Genomic DNA, 21613 nt, shown 5'->3' with positions numbered 1-21613 from the left:
ATTAATAATAATAAAATAATAAATAAATAAATTAAATAAATAAATAAAAAACAAAAAGAATGTGTAGTGACATGCACACGCATTTGAAGTGCATAAACAGAAGTGCTTTAATTTAATGAAGACAATTCTGAACAATTTGGAAAGGTCCCCAGGAAAGGAAAATATATTTTGCCAAAAATATAACTCATAGTTAAAATAGTTCCAAAGAAAGGCTAAAAGAGTTTTAATATTTAAACCTGCAAGAAAAGCTGCTACACCTCCATAGGTGGTTTCTATTGCAAGGGAAAATGCTGTAATTACCACATATTAATGATCATTGGTTGACAGAAAACGCTGATAATATTTTTCAGAAATAACCACATTAAAAGCAGAGAGCTAAATATATAGGAGTTCCTGCTTCAGTGTAGAGTCTATCAATTTGCCAAGAGAAACCCAAGGTTAATTATCAAAAATGTCAGTGGTGACTTCATATGACAAATTTTTAATTAATTTCCATTGCTTCTAATCTAGTTTGAAATTATTTGGTAATGTTAAACATGCAGGATGACCCTTTTACAAATCAAAATATAGTTGATAGAGTATTTAGTCTACTACAAACACACATTTTAAACTTCAGGCCAGGCATGGTGGCTCATACCTGTAATCTTACCACTTTGGGAGGTCAAGGAGGGGGACTCAATTAAGCCCAGGAGTGTAAGACCAGCCTGAGCAACATAGTGAGACCTGATCTCTAAAAAAATGCAATAATCAGCCAGGCATGGTGGCGTGCCTGTAGTTGCAGCTACTTGAGAGCCTGAGATAGGAGGTTTGTTTGAGCCTGATGGGTTGAGGCTGCAGTGAGCCATGATTGCACCATTGTATCCCACCCTGGGCAGCAGGGCAAGACCTTGTCTCTAAATATAAAATAAATAAATAACATAAGGATAAAAAGTAAAACTCCTGTTTCAATAATGATGCAACATAGTATCTTGGGTATGATTTCTTGATATTATTGGAGTTGTAAAAAGCCTTGGAAGATTTCAAAGAGAAAAGCTTTCAAAGGAAAAAGTAATGATATAAGCACATTTAAAAAGATTTTTGCAAAAAGCTGTCTAGCTATTACACAAATATCAGATAGAAATATACTATTACCTACCTAAATAAATATAGAGAGGTAGCATTAAAAACATGTTGTTGCATTATATTGTACCCATTTCTTGGTAGGAGCTATCATGCAAAATAGAAATATTTTTTAAAAGTACATTACTATCTCCCTCTTGAGTAGCTAGAACATACATTAATTTTAAAAAAAAATAGACATAGAGTCTTGCTTTATCACTCAGGCTGGAGTGCAGTGGTGAAATTATGCCTCATTTCAGCCTCTAATTCCTAGGCTCAAGTGATCCTCCCACCTCAGCCTCCCAAGTAGCTAGAAACACACCTAGCTAATTGTTTTTTTGTTTTGTTTTGTTTTCGTAGAGATGAGTTCTTGCTATGTTGCCCAGGCTGGTCTCAATCTCCTGGCCTCAAGCAATCTTCCTGCCTTGGTTTCTCAAAGCACAGGGATTACAGGAATGAGCCACCCCACATGGCCTGAAACATTCTTAATATAGTTAGTCCTCACTTAACATCACCAATAGGTTCTTAGAAACTGTTACTTTATGTAAAACAATATACAGCAGGTCCTCAAATAATATCGTTTCCTTCAAGGTCATTTAGTTATAACACTGATGAGAAAAACAATTGGTTTTGTTATACTACATTTCATGTCAAGTCATAGTTTCCAAGAACCCACGAAAGACAGTAAGCGAAGATTTCCTATACCTTATCCTTGTGCCCATCATTTGATAGCTCAACCTATTATGAAACAATAGATTAACATGATAGATCTGATCACAGATGAAATTTAGATCACTGTAGAAGTTAATTTACTAAATGTTAAATAATTTTAAACAATACCAAAGATTCTGAAACATGAATGCGGCCTCCAGATATATTAATGTGTGTCACAATATAGGTTTTAATTCCATCAACAATTTGCCTTTGAACACATAATGACAACTAACATTTCTTGCTATATAATGTGTACTATACAATGTTCTAAGAGCTTCACATATATTAGGCCCTAAAATTCTATTCAATAGGCCTTTTATTGTCCCCAAATAAGAGATGATACAATATAAATTAACAAGTTAATTTACCAACAGTCTATGGCTGATGAGTGGAGGTGTCGGGGCTTGAATTTAATTTCGGTTCTATAACCACCCGATGGGTCCTAGCTACTACACAACTTCTATATGATCTACAGGTTCAGATCTCTGCAGACAGTATAGAGGACAGCAGTAGGTAGTTTCAAATCAACCCAGATTCAAAGGCCCACATAAAAACAAGGACCAGGCCAATTCAATGAAAAAAGCATCTTATCTAAGCATAATTCTATTAAATGTAGTAAAATATCATCTTATCAAAAATGAGAAAACCTTTGAAAAAAGGAACAACCACAACCATCATTAACGGCCTCTCACTCACAATGAAAATCTTTCAACTACTTGGAATAGCCTCACTGTTTTTGCTATATTATCCTCATTGCCACGGTTTTGGAGCTTTGTTTTAAAACAACAAGAAGTTCGCACGTAAATCACTAGCCACAAACTCAACTTCATATAACATTTTAAGTCTAGGGGAAGTAAGGGGAAAAGGGAACAAAAGGGAAAAGAGGCAGTGAGGAAATGAAGAGAAACTAGCAGAAGATAGGGAATAAAAAGCATGCAGACTTCAGGAGAAGCAGCAAGACCCATTTTCCCCAAGAAGAGGGGTGTGTGTATGTGTGTGTGTGTGCATGTGTGTGTGTATATATACAGAGAGAGAGAGAGAGTGCTGCACCCCTCAGCTCATCTGCTAGGAGATGGACGTGCAGCTAATGACATGAGGCTTCTGCATTCTTTACAGCAGCTCTTATTCCTAAAAACACATTATTAGCCAAAAAAAAAAATTTTTCTTTAGATTCCTTGGGCTTTTGCTCTCCTCTTAGCTATATTTAATATATGATCATCTACATAACAATCTGACAAATGGAAAATTTCCAACAACCATTAGTCAGCAAGTCTTGTCCACCATAAACATCACATTTTACTTCTAAAACAGCTTCTTATTTTAGGGATGAACCATACCTAACTACACTCTCAAGAGCTTCTTTTTTAAGAGAGTCTAACTGTGAAGAGAAAACTGTATCACTGTATTAGACAAAAGATTAAAATGATAGAGATAAACAATTAAAGCATAATTCAATGTATGTTTCCTCAAGATAATATGTGAGATTATTTTCTGAGGCATCTGAGTCAAATACTTGTATAATCTGAAAAAGTTAACAAAATATAGTCTTTTCTCAAGAAAAAAAATCTTACATTTTAAATATTTTTATCATAAATAGAAACTATTTCTGAACTTGAAAACTTTTGTAAAATATGTCATACTACACTTAAAACTAAAAACTTATGAATATATTCATGCATCTTATAGTTGGAATATAAGATACCATGGGATACCGGCCTGACAGTATGAGTTTTGAGCAGCAATATATAAAGAAAAATGGAGAAATTTATCCAGCAAACAAAGAATTGGTATCTAAACTTGGATTTTTCTGAAGGCTAAAGGGAAATAAATGTGGCTAACATTGCATCTCAAAATCTGGTTAATACTGTTGTTTAAGGATATATCTTATTCTTATTAAACAATAGTATTAAACTAGTTGGAAAATATTCCTTTCAAGATGGAGAAAGATATAGAAATTTAAGTACTAAGTCTTTTTTTTTTTTTGAGACAAGGTCTTGGCTCCGTCACCCCGGCTGGAGTGTAGCAGAGCAATCACGACTCACTGCAGCCTCAATCTCCAGGGCTTAAGCAATCCCCCCACCTCAGCCTCCCAAGTAGCTAGGACTACAGGCACACACCAAAGACCTGGCTAACTTTTTTGTTTTGTTTGTAGATATTGAGAAGAATAGCCTGGGGCTTACTGGTTTCATTGCTGAATTTTTACCAAACATGTGAAGAAGACCTAATACCAATCACTATGTTGCTCAGGCTGCTCTTGAACTCTGGCCTCAAGTGATCCTCCCCCCTTGGCCTCCCAAAGTGCTGGGATTACAGGCATGAGCCACCACACCCAGATCTAAATCTTTATTATTATAATCATTATTTATTTTTACAAGTACATTATACAAGATGCTATAAATATCTGTATGCATAATTCAACAGTAATCAGTGGTGTTTATCTACTAACTGATAATCTACAGATTGCAGTGCATTTATGATTTCAATGGAATTAATCTAATTCTCCACACTTAATTGTGAGAATAGCTATAAACAGATTGTCAAGAGGAGCCTTTTAGTGCCAATGCTTTACTTGAGGAAAAAAATTTCTTTTGGGCAAACCCATCTTTATTCACTGTAGAATACGATTCTCAAAAGTATCTTAACAACCCCAACTCCGCTGGGTAAGTGTGGTTGGCACACGCCTGTAATCCCAGCTACTCGGGAGGCTGAAGAGAGAAGGCTGCTTGGGGCCAGGAGTTTGAAACCAGCCTAGGCAACATAACAAGAGTCTGTCGCGAAAAAAAAGCAAACAGGCAAACAAAAATAACCTCAACTTCTTATAACATGCATGTCTTAGAAGATATCTTCTTTGCCACATAAATAAAATATGAAAATAACAGACAAGTTCCAAGAAATAATATAATGAAATCAACTCTTCTTTGCTCATGGGAGAAATAATTGCTTCCATTTCCTGAGTCCTCTTTTGACCTATGAGAACACAAAGGATCTGCCGCCAGTGGGCAGAAGACAGTGGGTGTGGCAATTTATATATGCCATGTTAGAAACAGTTCAAGCATCCCTGAAGCCTTCCTCTACTTTTCCACTTATTTTTACATGTTTCAGATCCCCAGTGAACACTTTGTTTGGTAAATTTGATCTAGATTATTTAATGAGTGTGACTTCAATTTCACCTTCCTGGTAATCGTATGCTGCCCATTTTTCAGTCAGCTTACTTTGAGTCCAAGTTGACACCCTAGTTTGAATGGTCATGGCATATAAGGGGAATACCAGGCATATCTGTCAACTCTATGGGTTTAAGGCACTGCAGTGTGATTACTTAGTGATTTATAATAGAGCTGGGAAATGACTACTTGCTGTGCTGCTGGGAGACACTGGTGGCTGACCCTGATTACAGAAAGTAGTAATACATATTTTCCAGCTGAAGATGCCCTCAGAGCAGTTTTCATCAGGTCATTACAAGAATCCTCTATTCAAAAATGAAAACGGCCCTTCTCCATCCAACTCTGACCTCCCACAAAAATCACTTTTAAAAATTAAATAATTTGCAAATAATAAAGTATCATACTTTTAAAAATTAGATGATTTGCAAAGAATAAATCACTGCACATATGAAATTTAAAAGTGCTGTTTCTATAGCTAGGCTATTTCCCTATTCTATTTCTTTTATCTTTAATCTTATATGTTTCTAAAGAAGAAACTATAAAGCAGCGACTCATTTTTAAAACAGCCTTTATATGTAAAAGATGCATATACACAAGAAATGATATGCCATTTAAGATATGCTTTAAAATGTTCTAACCTATTCCCTTCTCCCAAAAAAGTGAGAAGATAGAAGCAACAAGATTAATAAATAAGGAAAATCATCAACACTGAATTATGGTATATTACACTATTCTCTCTACTTTTGTACATATTTGAAAATCTTCATTTAGAAATCTAATTTAAAAATATGTAAACATGGATAAGTTTTGCATTAAATCACCATTTCTCCCAAACTACCTAATCACTTAAAAGTAAAATATGAGTGGCTGGCAAGATGGCCTAACAGGAACAGCTCAGGTCTGCAGCTCCCAGTGAGATCAACACAGAAAGCGGGTGATTTCTGCATTTCCAACTAAGGTACGTGGCTCATCTCTTTGGTACAGGTTAGACAGTGGGTGCAGCCCATAGAGCGTGAGCCAAAGCAGGGGGTGTGCATCACCTCACACGGGAAGCTCAAGGGGTGAGAAAACAATCTCCCCCACCAAAGGGAACCCATGAGGGACTGTGCAATGAGGAATGGTGCATTCCAACCCAGATACCATGCTTTTCCCATGGTCTTTACAACCCACAGACCAGGAGATTCCCTCAAGTGCTGACAATACCAGGGCCCTGGGTTTCAAGCGCACAACAGGGCAGCTGTTTAGGCAGACACCAAGCTAGCTGCAGAAGGTTTTTTTTTTTTTTTCATACCCCAGTGACACCTGGAAGGCCAGCGACAGAACTGTTCACTCCCCTGGAAAGGGAACTGAAGCAAGGGAGCCAAGTGGATCAGTGGATCCCACCGCCACGGAGCCCAGCAAGCTAAAATCCACTGGCTTGAAATTCTTGCTGCCAGCACAGCAGTCTGAAGTCGACCTGGGACTCTCAAGCTTGGTGTGGGGAGAAGCGTCTGCCATTACTGAGGCTTGAGTAGGTGGTTTTCCCCTCACAGTATAAACAAAGCTTCTGGGAAGTTCGAATTGGGCAGAGCCCACCGTAGCTCTGCAAAGCCACCATAGCCAGATTGCCTCTCTAGATTCCTCCTTTCTGGACAGGGCATCTCTGAAAGAAAGGCAGCAGCCCCAGTCAGGGGCTAACAGATAAAACTCCCATCTCTCTGGGACAGAGGACCTGGCAGAAGGGGCAGCTGTGGGTGCAGCTTCAGCAGACATAAACGTTCCTGCCTGCCAGCTCTGAAGAGAGCAGTGAATCTCCCAGCACAGCGCTTGAACTCTGCTAAGGGACAGACTGCCTCCTCAAGTGGGTCCCTGACCCCTGTGCCTCCTGACTGGGAGACACCTCCCAGCAGGGGTCAACAGACACCTCATACAGGAGAGCTCCACTAGCATCTGGCGGGTGCCCCTCTGGGACGAAACTTCCAGAGGAAGGAGCAGGCAGCAATCTTTGCTGTTCTGCAGTGTCTGCTAGTGATACTCAGGCAAACAAGGTCTGGAGTGGACCTCCAGCAAACTCCAGCAGGCCTGCAGGAGAGAAGCCTGCCTGTTAGAAGAAAAACTAAAAAACAGAAAGGAATAGCATCAACATCAACAAAAAGGATGTCCACACAAAAACCCCATCCAAAGGTCACCAACATCAAAGACCAAAGGTAGATAAATCCAGGAAGATGAGGAAAAACCAGCACAAGAAGGCTGAAAATTCCAAAAACCAGAACACCTCTTCTCCTCTAAGGGATCATAACTCCTTGCCAGCAAAGAAACAAAACTGGATGGAAAATGAGTTTGACGAATTGACAGAAGTAGGCTTCAGAAGGTGGGTAACTCCTCTGAGCTAAAGGAGCACATTCTAACCCACTGCAAGGAAACTAAGAACCCTGAAAGAAGGTTAGAGGAATTGCTAACTAGAATAACCAGTCTAGAGAAAATCATCAATGACCTGATGGAGCCGAAAAACACAGCACAAGAACTTTGTGAAGCATACACAAGTATCAATAGCCAAATCGATCAAGTGGAAGAAAGGATATCAGAGATTGAAGATCAACTTAATGAAATAAAGCATGAAGACAAGATTAGAGAAAAAAGAACGAAAAGGAATGAACAAAGCCTCCAAGAAATATGGGACTATGTGAGAAGACCAAACCTATGTTTGACTGGTGTACCTGAAAATGATGGGGAGAATGGAACCAAGTTGGAAAACACTCTTCAGGATATTATCCAGGAGAACTTCCCCAATCTAGCAGGGCAGACCAACATTCAAGTTCAGGAAAGACAGAGACCACCACAAAGATACTTCTCGAGAAGAGCAACCCCAAGACACATAATCATCAGATTCACCAAGGCTGAAACGAATGAAAAAAACGTTAAGGGCAGCCAGAGAGAAAGGTCGGGTTATCCACAAAGGGAAGCCCATCAGACTAACAGGGGATTTCTCTGCGGAAACCCTACAAGCCAGAGGAGAGTGTGGGCCAATATTCAACATTCTTTTTTCTGTGTGTGAGATGGAGTTTCACTCTTGTTGCCCAGGCTGGAGTATGATGGCAAGATCTCGACTCACCGCAACCTCCACCTCCTGGGTTCAAGCGATTCTCCTGCCTCAGCCTCCCAAGTAGTTGGGATTACAGGCATGTGCCACCACAGCTGGCTAATTTTGTATTTTTAGTAGAGATGGGGTTTTCCCATGTTGGTCAGGCTGGTCTTGAACTCCTGACCTCAGGTGATCTGCCAGCCTCAGCCTCCCAAAGTGCTGGGATTACAGGCGTGAGCCACGGCGCCCAGCACAACATTCTTAAAGAAAAGAATTTTCAACCCAGAATTTCAGAGCCAGCCAAACTAAGCTTCATAAGTGAAGGAGAAATAAAATCCTTTACAGAAAAGCAAATGCTGAAAGATTTTGTCACCACCAGTCCTGCCTTACAAGAGCTCCTGAAGGAAGCACTAAATATAAAAAGGAAAAAGCAGTACCAGCCACTGCAAAAACATACCAAACTGTAAAGGCCATTGACACTATGAAGAAACTGCATCAACTAATGGGCAAAATAACCAGTTAGCATCATGACAGGATCAAACTCACACATAACAATATTAACCTTAAATGTAAACAGGCTAAATGCCCCAGTTAAAAGACACAGACCGGCAAATTGAATAAAGAGTCAAGACCCATTGGTGTGCTATATTCAGGAGACCCATCTCACATGCAAAGACACACATAGGCTCAAAATAAAGAAATGGAGGAATATTTACCAAGAAAAAAAAAAAAAAGCAGGGGTTGCAATCCTGCAATCCTAGTCTCTGATAAAACAGACTTTAAACCAACCAAGATCAAAAAAGACAAAGAAGGGCATTACATAATGGTAAAAGGACCAATGCAACAAATAGAGCTAACTACCCTAAATATATAGGCACCCTATACAGAAGCACCCAATTCATAAGCAAGTTCTTAGAGACCTACAAAGAGACTTAGACTCCCACCCAATTAATACTAGGAGACTTTAATACCCCACTGTCAATATTAGACAGATTAATGAGACAGAAAATTAACAAGGATATTCAGGACTTGAACTCAGCTCTGGACAAAGTGGACCTAACAAACATCTACAGAACTCTCCACCCCAAATCAACAGAATATACATTCTTCTCAGCACCACATCACACTTATTCTAAAACTGACCATATAATTGGAAGTAAAACACTCCTCAGCAAGTGCAAAAGAATGGAAATCATAACAGTCTCAAAACAGTCTCTCAGACCCTGGTGCAATCAAATTAGAGGTCAAGATTAAGAAACTCACTGAAAATCGCCCAACTACATGGCAACTGAACAACCTGCTCCTGAATCACTACTGGGTAAATAATGAAATGAAGGCAGAAATAAATAAGTTCTTTGAAACCAATGAGAACAAACACACAACGTACCAGAATCTCTAGGACACAGCTAAAGTAGCGTTTAGAGAAAAATGTATAACACTAGGTGCTCACAGGAGAAAGCAGGAAAGATAAAAAATCAATACCCCATCACAATTAAAAGAACAAGAGAAGCAAGGGCAAACAAATTCAAAAGCTAGCAGAAGACAAGAAATAACTAAGATCAGAGTAGAACCAAAGGAGATAAAGACACAAAAAACCAAAAACAATCAATGAATCCAGGAGCTGGTTTTTTGAAAAGATTCACAAAATAGACTACTAGCCAGACTAACAAAGAAGAGAGAAGAATCAAATAGACACAATAAAAAATGATAAAGGGGATATCATCACTGATCCCGAAGAAATACAGTCTATAATCAGAGAATGCTATAAATACCTCTATGCAAATACACTAGAAAATCTAGAAGAAATGGATAAATACCTGGACACATACACCCTCCCAAGACTAAACCAGAAAGAAGTCAAATCCCTGAATAGACCAATAACAAGTTCTGAAATTGAAGCAGTAATTAAGAGCCTCTCAACCAAAAAAAGCCCAGGACCAGATGGATTCACAGCCAAATTCTACCAGAGGTACAAAGAGGAGCTGGTACCATTCCTTCTGAAAGTATTCCAACCAATAGAAAAAGAGGGACTCCTCCATCACTTATTTTATGAGGCCAGCATCATCCTGATACCAAAAACCTCCAGAGACACACACAAAAAAATAAAATTTCAGGCCAATATCCCTGATGAACTTCAATGTGAATATCCTCAATACCATACTGGCAAACTGAATCCAGAGCACATCGAAAGGCATGTCCACCACAACCAAGTCAGCTTCATCCCTGGGGTGCAAGGCTGGTTCAACATATGCAAATCAATAAATGTAATCCATCACATAAACAGAACCAATGACAAAAACTACGTGATTATCTCAATAGATGCAGAAAAGGCCTTCAATAAAATTCAACACCCCTTCATGCTAAAAACTCTCAAGAAGCTAGGTATTGATGAATGTATCTCAAAATAATAAGAGTTATTTATGACAAACCCACAACCAATATCATACTGAGTGGGCAAAAGCTGGAAGCATTCCCTTTGAATACTGGCACAAGACAAGGATGCCCTCACTCACCACTCCTATTCAGCATAGCATTGGAGGTTCTGGCCAGGGCAATCGGGCAAGAGAAAGAAATGAAGTGTATTCAAATAGGAAGAGAGGAAGTCAAATTGTCTCTGTTTGCAGATGACATGATTGTATATTTAGAAAGCCTCACTGTCTCAGCACGAAATTTCCTTAAGCTGATAAGTAACTTCAGCAAAGTCTCAGGATACAAAATCAATGTGCAGAAATCACAAGCATTCCTATAAACCAGTAATAGACAGAGAACCAAATCATGAGTGAACTCCCATTTACACTTGCTACAAAGAGAATAAAATACCTAGGAATACAATTTACAAGGAATGTGAAGGACCTCTTCAAGAAGAACTACAGACTACTGCTCAAGGAAATAAGAGAGGACACAAACAAATGGAAAAACATTCCATGCTTATGGATAGGAAGAATCAATATCATGAAAACGGCCATACTGTCCAAAGTAATTCATAGATTCAATGCTATGCCCATCAAGCTACCACTGCCTTTCTTCACATAATTAGAAAAAAACTACTTTAAATTTCATATGGATCCAAAAAAGAGCCTGTATAAGCCAAGACAATTCTAAGCAAAAAGAACAATGCTGGTGGCATCATGCTACCTGACTTCAAACTGTACTACAAGGCTATAATAACCAAAACACCATGGTACTGCTAGCAAAACAGATATATAGACCAATGGAACAGAACAGAGGCCTCAAAAATAACACCACACATCTAGAACCATCTCATCTTTGACAAACCTGACAAAAACAAGCAATGGGAAAAGGACTCCCTATTTAATAAATGGTTTTGGGAAAACTGGCTAGCCATATGCAGAAAACTGAAACCGGACCCCTTCCTTACACCTTATGCAAAAAATTAATTCAAGATGGATTAAAGACTTAAATGTAAGACCTAAAACCATAAAAACCCTAGAAGAAAACCAAGGCAGTACCATTCAGGACATACGCATGGGCAAAGACTTCATGACTAAAACACCAAAAGCCAAAATTGACAGATGTGATCTAATTAAACTAAAAAACTTCTGTATAGAAAAAAAAAACTATCATCAGAGTGAAAAAGCAACCTACAGAATGGGAGAAAGTTTTTGCAATCTATCCATTTGACAAAGGGCTGATATCCAGAATTCACAAGAAACTTAAACAAATTTACAAGAAAAAAAACCATCAAAAAATGGGCAAAGGATATGAACTGACATTTCTCAAAAGAAGACATATATGCAGCCAAAAGACACATGAAAAAATGCTCATCACCACTGTTCATTAGAGAAATGCAAATCAAAACCACAATGAGATACCATCTCATGCCAGTTAGAATCGCAATCATTCTAACTGGATTGGAAAACAAGAGTTTTCCAATCTGTTGTCAGGAAACAACAGATGTTGGAGAGGATGTGGAGAAACAGGAGACACTTTTACACTGTTGGTGGGACTGTAAATTAGTTCAACCATTGTGAAAGACAGTGTGGCGATTCCTCAAGGATCTAGAACCAGAAATACCATTTGACTCAGCAATCCCATTACTGGGTATATACTCAAAGGATTATAAATCATTCTACTATAAAGACACATGAACACGTATATTTATTGCAGCACTATTCCCTATAGTAAAGACTTGGAACCAACCCAAATGCCCATCAATTGAGAGACTGGATAAAGAAAATGTGGCAAATACACACCATGGAATACTATGCAGCCATAAAAGAGGATGACTTCATATCCTTTGCAGGGACATGAGTGAAGCTGGAAACCATCATTCTCAGCAAACTAACACAGGAACAGAAAACCAAACACCACATGTTCTAACTCATAAGTGGGAGCTGAACAACGAGAACACATGAACACAGGGAGGGGAACATCACACTCCGGGGTCTGTCAGCGGGTGGGGGGCTAGGGGAGGGATAGCATTAGGAGAAATACCTAATGTAGATGACGGGTTGATGGGTGCAGCAAACCACCATGGCACGTGTATAACTATGTAACAAACCTGGACATTCCGCACATGTATCCCAGAACTTAAAATATAATTTTAAAAAGTCAAATGTAAACTATGTCTAATGTATTGTTCCTTTAGAATTTACAGCTTTGTTTTATGTAAATATATAATACATCCTCAATCCCAGAATTATGAACACTGTATTATTTTCTCTTTTGTTCATAAAATTATTAATGTCTAATATTCTGCAAACTATCCCTTCACTGTTAAGGGAAAATAAATGAGATGATATCTAAAGAAAATTTGTCTTTATTCACCATCTAAAATAACTGACATTAATAATCAATTAATTTGATGCCCCTCATTTTCACAACAAAAACAACAAAGCATAATGACATTCAAAAGCTTGCTCACTTTCCTAATTGGCTGTGATAGTTTCTTCCTTATGCCTACATATTTAAATTGCAGTCTTACACCTGTTATAATTTATCCTACCAAAGTATCCTATCAAAGTATTATATTTCCAAAATATAACAATGAACTGAAAAGATTCCTTCATTAATCTTCTAACATGGACCACTTAAAAGTAAGTGAAGCATTATAGCTTAATTCGGTTAAATTTTCCATAGCATCTACATTCAAATGGAAATGTATCTGCCAGCTTATTAGGTGCTGAGGGTATTACACTATACTCTGCAGAGCTTGGCAAGATGACTCACACAGCAAAATAAGAAGACAAATGGATTGAAATGGAGTAACATTAAGTGCTATAAAAATCAGCTGGTAAAAATTACATGCGATGAAAGGTGTGTACTTTCTCAAAGAATTATGTCCTGAAATCACAGATATTTGGCCTTTAATATCAGAATAAGACACTTCTGATGGTAATTAAACTCAAGGTTAGAAACCTGTTACTCAATATTCAAACAGCAACAAACCCTCGGGCTATGATTACCAGCCTAGTTAACAACTTTTTAGCTACACTGTGATCAACAAAACTACTCTTTTTTTTCTGACTTTAATTTTGCAGTTAGTAATTTCTTAGAGTTAAAATAGAATTTAGAAAGTGTTAAGCCAACTACTTTATTCTGGAGATGAAGAAATGAAGGCTCCTGAAATGTCAGTATTGTCTTCCTGCTAGGTTGTAGCAAATATAGCACCTTTTTACATATTTGTCCTAACAAAGGCTCTATTGTTTATGATTTTGAAAGGGTTCTTTATATTTAAGTCCAAAAATATCTTCCTATCACTAATATATGTGTGTGAGTTTGTGTATATCTTTTCTTTTATGCTAATAAAATATCTGAGACAAGAAAAAAGGTCCCTTAAGCTATCTTGGAATTTCTGGAAAAAACATTTCATAAACCTTCAGCCTTTTAGCCTTTAACAGATGTTTAATAGAATTGCATAATTAAAATAATATAGTTCTGTTTATATCAACCTCATGGTTATATCAGTTGTATACAAACTGTTCTTAAGACACCAAGTAAAATTAAGCAAGGGTTTCCCAATTCCATTTTTAGAAGCCATAATTTTAGGGAAAAAAAATTAACTGCTTAACATTACTAACTTAACCTCTAGTACATCCTTTTAGCAACCTCTGAATTTAGTTAGGTAAGATAAACTGAGCTTAAAGGCTCAATTATATTCATCCAATTTAAGGTATCAAAATTTGAAAAGGGAAAGTCTTTGAGACTTTAGACAGAAAAGAAATAATGACAATTTTAATAGGTGAGTTATTTTGCCTTGAATGAAGCAATGTGGAAGTAGCAAACATTCAACCATTCTGTCTCATTGCTGAAACCTGAAGAGAATAGTCATGTGGTAACTATTCACATAATCAAGTGATAAGAGGGGTTATAAAAAAAAAATCAGAAAATTGTTTAGGCCCCATGCCCATTTTACTTTCAAAATCAATGAACTGACAAGAGTTTTTGGACTACACCTTAGGAAATTCATCTCAATATATATGTTAAAGGTGTTAAATTCAATAAAGATATGACTTGCATCTATTTCAAATCTGTAGCATAATTAAATTGCTTTCTACATATGCCACCTGCAACTATCCTAAGGTTTGGCATTATACAGTGTCTGGAATTGTCTGAAAAGATCTCCAAAGGAGAGGTCAATTGTCAAAGACAACTTGTTGAGATAGAAGACAGATGAGCACACACATGAAGCAGTCCATTTCCATGCAGCTGCTAGCACATCGAACCAACGTCCCCTGGATCTTTACTAAAAACTCTAAAAGTGGTTATGAAAAAAAAAAAAGGCAGGACAAGTCACAAAACAACAAATTGGATTCCTTTTCACTGTTGTCATAACAAATTTACTCCCTATTCTTTTGCAATCTCTCTCATAGTATCTGACCAATTTTTTTTCCCCTCAGGTTACAAGCTGTTGTCAAAACTTAATGTTACTAGTTCAAAATATTTTATGAGAAGCTACATCATGTTAGTAAAACTGGGTTTGGAAAATAAAACATAGTTAGATTTTTTTTTTTTTACCTCCAAATCAAAGCTATCCACTAATGAGTCAATTTTAGCCATAAATATGTAATGCCATTACAGCTCTTACTGTACAATTCAAAGGGCAAATCTGATTAATATATCACTTGAGTGGCATATATGTTTCAACTCCCACACCACTTCTGATTGAGGTGGATTTCTGATGTGATGACAGGCATGTAATGAATTTATCCTTCCTGACCTCCACCATGCCTTACATATGCTTGACATGTAAAACTATGTAGTGTTTTACTAGCAAGTACAAAGGGTGTATTGTCTCTTTGTAAGCGATCTCTTGCTGATAACAAAAACACAAAGTTATTGTAAATCACACTATAGCTACATTGTGTACAGATGTCTTAAGGAATTTTAAACATAAAAGATGTAGGCACTGCTAAATAAAGATGCTATTTCTTGAGCTATGAAACAGATGGAGATTATTACTATAGCCTCTATTTTATAGCTTAAGTAATCAAATTAGAGACAAAAGGAACTAACTAGCTTCCCGGAGTTGTCCATGAAAAACAAAGGGCATCTTGAATTTATAATGTATTGTAGGGAAAAAAATGCACCTGACCAATAGTCTTATTATTAAAAAGGTTTTGGTGAAATATGGCTACTGTATCAACACAGGTTATCAGCTGTATGAAGGATCAATCTCATTCTTAATTTGTTTCAGAAAGAGTATGAAAAAGGGTAGAATGTGAAGAGGATCTGATAAGGATTATTATATACAAATGGGCAGGAATTGATATTTTTTCATTAAAAAAACTACGTGGTACATTTGAAGGTGCTTGTTGAATATATCAAATAAGGTAATGATGTAGCAATGAGGCTCAATCTCTAGTTGCAATAGGAACAGACTGTATGACCCGTATTTAGGCATTTAATTCTTAGTCTCCCTCTCTCTAAAATGGAACTATCAATACCTGCTTCAGAGGGCTATTTTATAGACTGAATGAAACCATGTAAATGAAAGTTTCTAGCTTAGCACCTTAATGCCTGGCATATTCTCAGCATTTGGTAAGTGATTACCAAAGAAGAAAATGATGGATAGTAATAGTTTAACACTGGACAAAGACAACAATTAGTTTCATTTTGGAATATTCATTTATCTACCATCTTTATCCTCCTCTTCTCAGAAACTTTGTCTTCCATGAACTGCTCTTCTATAATAGCTAGAAGGATCTTACACCTCTATTCAACTTAATGATCATAGCACATAGTCCCTGCTAAGGCCTTACTCTTTTCCCTGCTGTCTTACAGTCTGATTTAACACTGAGTTAACAACATTTTAAAACAAAGATCAGGCTCTTGGTGTGCAAGGTCCACATAAAATCCCATAACAGCTTCAATTTATATCCCTCAATGCTATTTTCACATGCTAGTAACACCATTTGAAAAGTGAAAAAAATAAAATATATTAAACATACATATGAAAATAAAATTACAAAACAAATGCATAATTCCAATATTCTAAACCATGAATGAAAAAGATAATCTTCTGATGATGTTCTTACATATGCAATTCTATTTCTCCTATTATTATGTCAAAACACAGAATTTTTAAATAGAACATCTATTTTATTTGATACCCATTTCTGTGATTTAGTTTCCTGCCTATCCTAATTTTAAAAACATGGAAACTTCACACACACATTAATTTAGCCAATTGCATGGATCTTTCAGATCTGTTCATTCTATAAAATACTCCCCAACTTTGAGTACTTAGCAAAGTGCCAAACATTTATCTATATCTCTATAAGTACAGATGTATCAATACAGATTTTTAAATAAATAAATACAATTAGCCCATGGAAAGGTTAAGTGAACTACTTTTTTGTTTTACTTTAACTGTTAAATGTCTGCAACTATGGTTCTCAATCAGGGGCACTTTTGCCTACCACGGGACATTTGGCAATACCCAGAGATATGTTTGGTTGTCACATCTGGAGGTTGGGGGAAAACTGTTACTAGCAGGTAGAGGCCAGAGATGCTGCTAAGCATTCTACAATGCACAGGACACCCCTCTACAACAAATATTTATCGGGTCCAAGATGACAATAGTGCTGAGGCTAAGAAACCCTAGACTACATGGAAATTTAACAATCTGACATCCTTCAGAAATCAAACTAGTAAGCTCTTTTGGTGTATTAGAGTATGAACTATGCTATCTGACTGTAGGAGTGTAAAACTGTTAAAACAAAGTGTTAAACTAATACAGCTAGGTAACTTTTTTGAGTCTACATCATATGACTTTTAACATCTGCACAAACCACCCCTATTAGTGCTATCTCTGACAAGATCCCTGCAGCCTGATGATCCCGCCAGTGGATCCGCACTGCAGTGAGCACACAGAATTGAAATGTTATAAGCAATGGGTGCTTTGTCAGAGCTGCTGCAATCTGCAAGTCAATCAGGCTTAATTGATCCAATAAACAAAAACATTACATCAATTATAAAACCTCCAGAATCACTGTCATGTTGTCATTGATTAATTCCTACTCATTTACTCAACAGAAAGAGTTTTGCAGCAAGAAATAAAATGCTTTAAATGACATCTAGTCCTCTTACAAAGCCAGGTGTCTAATTATAGCAACTCCTTTCCCTCTTTCTGTCTTTCAGGCAGCAATATTAGCTGCAGAAACTACTAACTCCTTGCTGAGAGCAACACATTTTTAAAATTTTAAATACTGGTTTCCTTAGAAGAAAACAATGTGGAAGAAAACAAAATTCTTAGGTAAGATAAATTGGCTGAGGCATCAATAACCTGGATAATTTATTAAATGTACAGTAATCACCTTTGAATAGCTTTTAATATTTGAGTTAGCTCCTATTAAAGCAAGATTTAATCTCCCTAAATTAAAACTATCAAGACATCAAGATCAATTTTGTTCCACAATCTTTTTCAGGGTAACCTTATTAAAAACACAAATCTGGTATCTATCATTATCCATCTGAATCATTCAGGGGTTTACCATAGCTTTTAAACTCTTCCGCTCAACTCACAAAGTCCCTCATAACCTGGGCCTAACCCTCTAGCCCTGTGTCTTTCCTTTTCTCATCATTGCCCCTTAGCATTTGCCCCTCCCATTGTATTAAACCACTACCAGTTTCTGGAACATCTTGTATCTTTTTCATGCTTCCTTGACTTGAAATATAATAGTGCCTCAATCTCGTATGTCTTCTGTCTCTTTATCTACCTAGTTTATTCCTTCTACTTATCCTTCAAATTACTATCTAAGCATCACTGGAACTACACAGGAAGATTTGCCTGCCTCTCTGTCTTCTGTTTCCATAGAACCATGGGAACTCCATTGATGTTCATACTCCACTGCTTTCTTGGATAATATTCTGTCTCTCATGTGAGATTAGATTATTTAAGGGTAAGAAGCCTCAAATATATACCCACAGTCTCTGGCAGTACCTAACACAGAACAGCACAGAGTAGACAACTGGTGACTGAACAAATCAATGATGAATCAGTGATGACACTTTCATAGATCTGGGTATATGGTTTTTTTTCTACACTTACAATGGTAATATTTTATTCCTCATCTGATCTGGTCATAATTATATCATATACATCTAAAATATCCTGTAATGAGGCTATGTACACATTGAAACCTTCAAGGCTTTAGCATCTGTTACATAATAGCTGCTTAATACATATTTGATGAATGAATAAATCAGGAAATAAATCTTCAAAAATTATTAAGTATAATTAACCTAAGAATAGCAAAATCTAGATAAAGTTCACTAACAAAAGGAATGGATACGCACAACTTATTTCCTTTAAAGATTCAGAAAAATGTATATGACAGAGAGTGTCAGCAAAATGTTAACAACTGGAAAATCTACTTGAATGGTATATGGTATTATTATACTAGTATTACAACTTTTGTTGGGTTTAATTTTTTTCAAAATAAAAGCTGGGGAGAAAATGACAGCAGATATAATACATGTAGAACTACTCAATGAAGGGTCAACAGAGTTCTACGGGAGCCCTAAGAAGAAGCATAGGAGAAGAACCCCCAATCAGGCCTGGGAGCGGAGGGAGTTAACTAGAGAAGCCATCATACAAAGGATGATTCCTGAGATGAGTCTTAAAGGACAGAGAGAGATGGGGACAGGAAGAACATCAGGGGATTCCAGGATGAGTAAGTGACCTAAATGGCATAGGCAGGGAGGGATTGTTCATATTTGATTTTTTTCAATGAAAACAATTAAAATTTTTATTAACATTACCAAGACAATTATTAAATGGGTATATGATTTTCAGCTATCATTAATCTTAACCACGAAGGTTTGGGATAAGGGTGTGGGGCTTTTGTTATGATTGGTTTAACAAGGAAGCTGCTTTTCCTTTAAAATATGAAAGATTTATTGGAGGAGGGAAAAACGACAGGACCACTAACCTGATTATAAGCACAGACCAAAGACCTATTCAAGACACGTTAGGCTGAGGATACTAAAAAAGTGACAGAACAAGGATATCATAAATTAAGATGATTAAACATTTGGAAATCATCAGAGACATAGCCAAGGTATGTGGTTGACATGACAAAGCCAAAAGAATATACCGAAGACTTGTCTAACAGGTATCCTGGGCAAAGCTGAACAGAGAGGAAAAAGCTCAACGTTTTCAAAAGGCAGTAAGTATAATTTTTAAATCTCACTTGTAAATAGCTTCTGTGTATTATTGTGCTTTGTGTTTTATAGTGAGACTGGTCTAACTGCAGATGAAGAAAAGACAGGCACCATAAAACAGGGATGATTTACCTAATGTCTGAACTCTCTCCTAGCTTTCAAAACCACTATGAATCACTGAGGAATTTTCTATTTGAATAGAAGAAGGGGCCTGGAGCACCTACGCTCACATGTAGCAATCACATTCATTAACACCATCAGAGATATCTAGAACCATCCCTTATCTTTCATTATGCTCTTCTCTCTAATCCCAGAATGAAAATCCTGGGATTCTCAAATCTCAGCCTCTCCAGCAATGTGCAGGAGCCAGCTTACACTGGCTGGCAATAGCTGATTGAGAGCATCTCTTCTTAACTCCACATTTAGTGATTTCACTTAGGTAGCTTTAAGTCTGTGATATTAGTGTCTGCACCACAGAAATCAGCAAACGTGACAAATCAGTGTCTCCTTCCCCACCCCCAGAAGAGCACGTTGGTAAACATTTACCAGTATATCACTGGATCCATCTCACCTAGACAGTCAGGAGTCAACTAAGAATTGTGTGATAAATAATAGATGGAATTTTAGACTTGAATAATATTCAAATAAAAATTACATGAAAAATGGAGATACTATTTTTTAAATTTTAGTTTGGCAATCTGCTGATAAGCAAATCCATTTGGATTCTCCTTTTAAATCAAATGACTTGAAACTTACTAGGTCAAAATACATACAGTTTCTTCTGCTAGTGACAGCAAAGAAGAATGCAAAAACAACTTCTTGCTTATACATGTAGTTAAACTCAAATAATAGAATAGGCATACAAACTTAAATTGTGTTATTTCAGGGATATAAGGTTTTAATCTTCAGGGAAATAATTAGTCATTGTTCATAAGCAGTAAATCTGGCTTCTGAATGAGTCAAACTGTTTCCCCTTCAAGGGAAATTAACTGTTAATGTACTTTTAAGCAACTGATATCTTCCTAAAGCATGTGTATTTATTACTTTAAAAACCAGATGAGGCTGGGCACGGTGGCTCATACCTGTAATTCCAGCACTTTAGGAGGCCAAGGTGGGAGGATCACTTGAGCCCAGGAGTTTGAGACCAGCCTGGGCAACATAGTGAGATCCCATCTCTATTAAAATAATAATAATAATAATAATAATAATAATAATAATAATAATAATAATAATAGTGTCCACAACATTTCTTTTGTAATTCGGAGGTTAACTGATGTGGATCACTTAGTTACTTTTTTAGAAAAGATAGTTAAACTAGTGCTTCCTTATGTAATCCATAATCAGGGAAGAAGCAAAGCATGCTTTAGCAACATGAATAAAAGGAAAAATGAAAAAACAGAACGTCATCAGTTGGATATCTCAATTCATTCTCCTTAACAGCAAAGGAAATAGATCTATTTGCAGGGAAAACTAATTGAACTGGATATTTAACAGTAAATGAAATACATATTTTTCAAATATTTCTTGCTCTCTTTTCTATCCTTTATCCTAATGAGTCACTTACCATTTATTCTTTTTTTCTTTCACATACCAGGACTACACAATTCTCAAGAAGCCAATGATTTAACATTACCATCACTATCTTCATCAACACATTTATGTTTAAATACGAATAAAAATGAGAAGTACCTTTAATAAAATATCAGTAATCAAAGATAATAACATATTTACAAGAAGTGAATAAACTTTTATATGACTTCAAAACTTCAGAAATCATAATTTGTCTTTTAAGCTTAAAAAATCTCTCTTTATACACATTTGGCTCTTCATGGGATGCCTGAAACTGTCCTCACTGATGTAGTGTGTAAAATTTAGAAGACTAAAATTAACAAACCCCCTTTTTCTTAAATACGTCCTACAAGCATACTCATTCCTTAATTTATACACACAC

General features: G+C 36.7%; 1 protein-coding gene across 50 annotated transcripts in view; it reads right to left on the bottom strand.

Annotated features, from left to right (window-relative positions):
* Positions 1-21613, bottom strand: part of MBNL1 (muscleblind like splicing regulator 1) — a 219003-nt gene that overhangs the window by 85447 nt on the left and 111943 nt on the right. The window lies entirely within an intron of this gene.

The sequence above is a fragment of the Pongo pygmaeus genome, chromosome 2 (assembly GCF_028885625.2).
Source record: "Pongo pygmaeus isolate AG05252 chromosome 2, NHGRI_mPonPyg2-v2.0_pri, whole genome shotgun sequence".
Taxonomy (NCBI): Eukaryota; Metazoa; Chordata; class Mammalia; order Primates; family Hominidae; genus Pongo; species Pongo pygmaeus.
This window is presented reverse-complemented; position numbering and strand designations above follow the sequence as displayed.